This window comes from Moschus berezovskii, chromosome 1, assembly GCF_049115385.1.
Source record: "Moschus berezovskii isolate FMDL1 chromosome 1, NW_MosBer_1.0, whole genome shotgun sequence".
Lineage (NCBI taxonomy): Eukaryota > Metazoa > Chordata > Mammalia > Artiodactyla > Moschidae > Moschus > Moschus berezovskii.
The window spans coordinates 31,278,901-31,285,396 of record NC_142460.1 but is presented as its reverse complement, the minus strand read 5'-3'; positions in this window follow the sequence as shown (position 1 = coordinate 31,285,396).

Below are 6,496 nucleotides of genomic sequence, written 5' to 3'. Positions count from 1 at the left end.
GGTGGGCTACATATCTTGCAGTTGCAGAGTCAGACACGACTGAATGACTAACACTTAGTAACTTAATTTGTTAGGTTAAGTATGGACACTAAATAATTTTATAACAACTGGTCATCTATGTGGAAAAATAAAAATGAATTTCTAGTTTATATCATACACTATTTATGTAAAGAGAAAAATCATACCAAATCGTCATTAAAGGCTTACATTAAAGATTGGAATATAAAGGCAAAATGTTTCTATTGCTATGCAGCAGATTTACACAGTCTTAGGGGCTTAAAACAGCATCCTTTGGTGTTAAATTATGATTGTTAAATTATGATTCATAATGCATTAAGTAAAATCATGATTCATAATTGTTATTCATCATCAGAACCCTAGTGCTGACTGGCAATCACACCAAATTTTATAGCCCATTTTGTCTAGATGACAATTTTATAATTTTTGCTCTTTCCTCAAACCTTGAAAATTACTCTTATCCTTAATTTTAGCTGATTTACATTCTGATTATTTAATCCTGCCTAGCAAATCACCACACAAGGTAGGACTTAAAACACGGTGGACCTATTGACCACAAATTATTTTCAGTAACCCATAAGAAAAGTGCCTGAAAAATTCCCTGTCCCAAGGCATTATAAACTTCTTCCCATTATTCACCCATCATCTAATCAAATTTAAATAAGGGTGAAACTCTTTGATTATTTTTCAGATGTACACATATGCCAAGTGTCTCATAATCCAAAGACCCATGATATACAGAAAAAAGTTGTTCATTAAACTACACTCCCAACATACAACAACATGACAGGTGTAAGGTAACTAAAGAAGAGACACCTATCTAAATGGAAGGATGGGAAACCCAAAGAATTCACAGGTTCATAGCAATTTCCAATTTAAGACAAAAATGTAATGCTTTTTCTTTGCTTAGAATCCAGCTATGCTTCTTGAAAATGATTGTCTGGGGTTTAGATCTTCTCTTTGAATCATTTTGTGTTTATATGAGAAATAGCCTGTGTTTGCAGCTAGGGTGCTTCCTCCTTTTCTTTCAACAGAAATTTGGGAGCCCACAGTCTTCTTATTTTGCACCATTTCTATCATTTTAATTCAAACACATAATACACAAACAGTCCCTGGGTTATGGGTAAGGTTGAAGTTAAATCCATCGTTCAAAATCAAAAAACACATTGTTTTCCAGGTCTTCTCAACTTGGGTTGAGGCTGAATGAAAGGCATGAAAGGTCTCACAAATATCTTTGATATCTTTTTCCTGAGTACACATTCTACTGACAGTGGCCCTAATCTTTGCCATAATGCATTTCTTAATTTGATGAACTCTTGCTGCAATGGATTGAGGATGGGAACTAATTTTATGTTTGAACCCAACTATTTCTTGTTCTTTTTAACTTCCTGTCAATTCTTCTTAAAAATATACCAGTCCCTTCTTTAACCTCTTTCTCTCTCTTTTTTTTTTTTGGCTGCATGCAATTTAGTGAAATAATTTGGAATTACTTTGTATAGAAATCCCCATTTGTTATGTATTAGTCGATCAGCTATGTTTGACTTTTTGCAACCCTGTGGACTGTAGCCCACCAGGCTCCTCTGTCCATGGGATTTCCCAGGAAAGAATGTTGTAGTGGGTTGTCATTCCCTTCTCTTGTATATCTTCCTGAACCAGGGGTTGAACCCAGGTATTCTGCTTTGCAGGCAGATTCATTAACATTTGAACCACTTAGGGAGGAGGGCAATGCCAAAGAATGCTCAAACTACCACATGATTGCACTCATCTCACATGCTAGTAAAGTCATGCTCAAAATTCTCCAAGCCAGGCTTCAGCAATATGTGAACTGTGAACTCCCAGATGTTCAAGCAGGTTTTAGAAAAGGCAGAGGCACCACAGATCAAATTGCCAACATCCGCTGGATCATAGAGAAAGCAAGAGAGTTCCAGTAAAACATCTATTTCTGCTTCATTGACTATACCAAAACCTTTGACTGTGTGGATCACAATAAACTGTGGAACATTCTGAAAGAGATGGGAATATCAGACCACCTAACCTACCTCTTGAGAAACCTGTATGCAGGTCAGGAAGCAACAGTCAGAACTGTACATGGAACAACAGACTGGTTCCAAATAGGAAAAGGAGTACATCAAGGTTGTATATTGTCACCCTGCTTATTTAACTTATATGCAGAGTACATCATGAGGAATGCTGGGCTGGAAGAAGCACAAGCTGGAATCAAGATTGCTGGGAGAAATATCAATAACCTCAGATATGCAGATGACACCACCCTTATGGTAGAAAGTGAAGAGGAACTCAAAAGCTTCTTGATGAAAGTGAAAGAGGAGAGTGAAAAGGTTGGCTTGAAGCTCAACATTCAGAAAACAAAGATCATGGCATCTGGTCCCATCACTTCATGGGAAATAGATGGTAAAACAGTGGAAACAGTGTCAGACTTTATTTTTTGGGGCTCCAAAATCACTGCGGATGCTGATTGCAGCCATGAAATTAAAAGATGCTTGCACCTTGGAAGGAAAGTTATGACCAACCTAGATAGCATATTAAAAAGCAGAGATATTACTTTGCGAAACAAGGTCCGTCTAGTCAAGGCTATGGTTTTTCCAGTGGTCACGTATGGATATGAGAGTTGGACTGTGAAGAAAGCTGATCGTCGAAGAATTGATGTTTTTGAACTGTGGTGTTGGAGAAGACTCTTGAGAGTCCCTTGGACTGCAAGGAGATCCAACCAGTCCATGCTAAAGGAGATCAATCCTGGGTGTTCATTGGAAGGACTGATGCTAAAGCTGAAATTCCAATACTTTGGCCACCTCATGCGGTGAGTTGACTCACTGGAAAAGACTCTGATGCTGGGAAGGATTAGGGGCGGGAGGAGAATGGAACAACAGAGAATGAGATGGCTGGATGGCATCACCGACTCGATGGACATGAGTTTGAGTGAACTCCGGGAGTTGGTGATGGACAGGGAGGCCTGGCGTGCTGTGATTCATGGGGTCGCAAAGAGTCAGACATGACTGAGCAACTGAACTGAACTGAGGGAAGCCCTGCAGAAATCCACATAGTCAGATGCAATAGTTTCGTAGGTGAAATCTCTATATATCACAGCACAGGAGACAGTTACATTATCTGACAATATATATCATTGTATAGGTGCTCACTCGCTTCAGTTGTATCCTGCTCTTTATGACTCCAAGGACGGTAGCCTGCCAGACTCCTCTGTCCATGGGATTCTCCAGGCAAGAATACTGGAGTGGGTTGCCATTTCCTATTGGTAGGGATCGTCCCATCCCTCTTCTCTTGCATTGATAGGCAAATTAGTCATCTTTCTTTCCAATCTTTGATAACAATTTTTCATATTCTAGGGGATCTTCTGGTAATGTCTACTGCCTATTCCCAAGGCAATGCCACAAGTTTAGTGTTTTATTATTAATTCACCCCATTTCTTACACCAAAATCTGTTCCAATCATCTATTTTTGCATAAAATGACCCCATAAAAATAGTGGACTACAAAACTGATAATCATTTATTTTGTTTATAATATGTAATGAGACTACATGGGAACAGGTTGGTTTTATTCCACCTGACATTAGCTGAGAGACTCAAGTTCGGCTGGATAATATGCTTCCAAGTTAAGTCACAAAATGTCAAGTTAATCAACAGAATCTGACATAGATAATAATCTGATGAGACATACTCCATATGGAAGTGGAAAAAAAGAAAGAAAAGCTGGCAAACAACCGTAGACTTGGCCAAGTTCCAAAACACTTCACTCTTGTTACATTCCCAGGACATAGTACTCAACAATGGGATCTGCACTCATATTCCCCAGCTTAGCATCATTATCCAGTAAGATCAGAAGTGAACAAGAGTACTTTTTCAAGGTTCTTGACACATCTATGTATTTCAACCCAGAATTTTCTCCATTCAAAACACTTGAGTAAGAATTTACTTATATGAAATTTTTAAAAATCTTATTTCATAGAATGCTAGTTTCTATTCTTTACTGTGGTTAGATTCCATTAAGTATCTGGAATTGTATGGAATAATGTACATATGCATTTTCCTTGAATATAAATCCATAGAAATGAATTTTTAGTAAATGTGTTGAGTTAATATGTAACTAAATTCCTGTTTACACTACACCCATATTTTTCTAGACTCTTTTCTGCCCTTTAACGTCAATGTTCACTTTCCTTTCTAGACCAGTACCTACTTTTCACCCTAATATGTTAGTTGCACAGGCTTTCCTCCTTGCTATCCTTATTTAAACCTAATTCTCCTAAATTCCTTTTATATTTAAATCAATCCCAGTAATGCTTACTCAAGATACTGAATCTATAATCCTCCTATTTTTCTTGGGATTATATGCCATACTTTAGTGTTTCAGTTGTTTTTCTTATTTACCTAGTATGTGCATATACAATTGGTACATCAAAGATGATCGATAAATGTCTGTTGAATGAATGAGTTTGTCTTCCAAACTAAATTACAAATATATGGTCATAGAAAAATAAATATTGTTAGAATAAAAAAAAATAATAGTAAGTGACTGGATTGAGTGTGTGGCAGGGGTGGTGGGGAGAGGGCATAAAAATTTAGAAAGATCAGTGTTCTTATGTCTTGGTAACAGTACTTTAAATTTTTTAATGACAGCTTTCTCCTAGAAAGAGCATAAAACTCTGCAGCTGCTGTTGTTGCTAAGTCGCTTCAGTCATGTCCGACTCTGTGCGACCCCATAGATGGCAGCCAACCAGGCTCCCCTGCCCCTGGGATTCTCCAGGCAAGAACACTGGAGTGGGTTGCCATTTCCTTCCCCAATGCATGAAAGTGAAAAGTGAAAGTGAAGTCACTCAGTCGTGTCCAACTCCTAGCGAACCCATAGACTGCAGCCCACCAGGCTCCCCCGTCCATGGAATTTTCCAGGCAAGAGTACTGGAGTGCCATTGCCTTCTCCGGCATCAAACCTTACCATAGTATAATTCATTTTCAAGATACTTAGATGAAGAAACAGCCCATAAAACCCATTTCATTTTTATCCTTCCATTAATATCATTTTAAATGCTACCTCCTGGTTCGATGTTGTTCATAATTTTCTGGTGACCTTTATGAATAATTTATTCGAACTTTTTTCTTGTTTCCCTGCATCATTACAGGATTTATATTTCAGAATCAATCATTTCTTTCTCATCTCTGAGGTTTGATTATGTTAATATTAAGCCTGAAAATTAAACTTTAAGTATCTAAGTATATGTCAACATTCATTTTTGTTTCTAAATATAAATGATTATTTTAGTCAGTTTGGGCTGCTACAAAAAAATTCCATTCACTGGGTGCTTTAAAACTGGACATTTGTTTCTCTCAGGTCTGGAGGCTGGGAAGTCCAAGATCAAGATGCCAACATATTCATTTTCTGATTATATCCCCCCTTTTCTGATTGAACTTCTCATTGTAGTCCTGGTCTATTCTTATCTAAAGACACTAATCCTATCATGGGGGCTCTAACACAATGACCTCATTTGGAAAGCAAGAGAGTTCCAGAAAAATATCTATTTCTGCTTCATTGACTATGCCAAAGCCTTTGACTGTGTGGATCACAATAAACTGTGGAACATTCTGAAAGAGATGGGAATAACAGACCACCTGACCTGCCTCTTGAGAAACCTGTATGCAGGTCAGGAAGCAGCAGTCAGAACTGTACATGGAACAAGAAACTGGTTCCAAATAGGAAAAGGAGTATGTCAAGGTTGTATGTTGTCACCCTGCTTATATAACTTCTGTGCAGAGTACATCATGAGGAATGCTGGGCTGGAAGAAGCACAAGCTGGAATCAAGATTGCCGGAGAAATATCAATAACCTCAGATATGCAGATGACACCACCCTTATGACAGAAAGTGAAGAGAAACTCAAAAGCCTCTTGATGAAGGTGAAAGAGGAGAGTGAAAAGGTTGGCTTGAAGCTCAACATTCAGAAAACAAAGGTCATGGCATCTGGTCCCATCACTTCATGGGAAATAGATGGGGAAACAGTGGAAACAATGTCAGACTTTATTTTTGGGGGCTCCAAAATCACTGCAGATGCTGAATGCAGCCAGGAAATTAAAAGACACTTACTCCTTGGAAGGAAAGTTATGACCAACCTAGATAGTATATTAAAAAACAGAGACATTACTTTGCCAACCAAGGTCCGTCTAGTCAAGGCTATGGTTTTTCCCGTGGTCATGTATGGATGTGAGAGTTGGACTGTGAAGAAAGCTGATCGCCAAAGAACTGATGCCTTTGAACTGTGGTGCTGGAGAAGACTCTTGAGAGTCCCTTGTACAGCAAGGAGATCCAACCAGTCCATTCTAAGGGAGATCAGTCCTGGGTGTTCATTGGAAGGACTGAGGCTAAAGCTGAAACTCCAATACTTTGGCCACCTCATGCGATGAATTGACTCACTGGAAAAGACTCTGATGCTGGGAAGGGTTGGGGGCAGGAGGA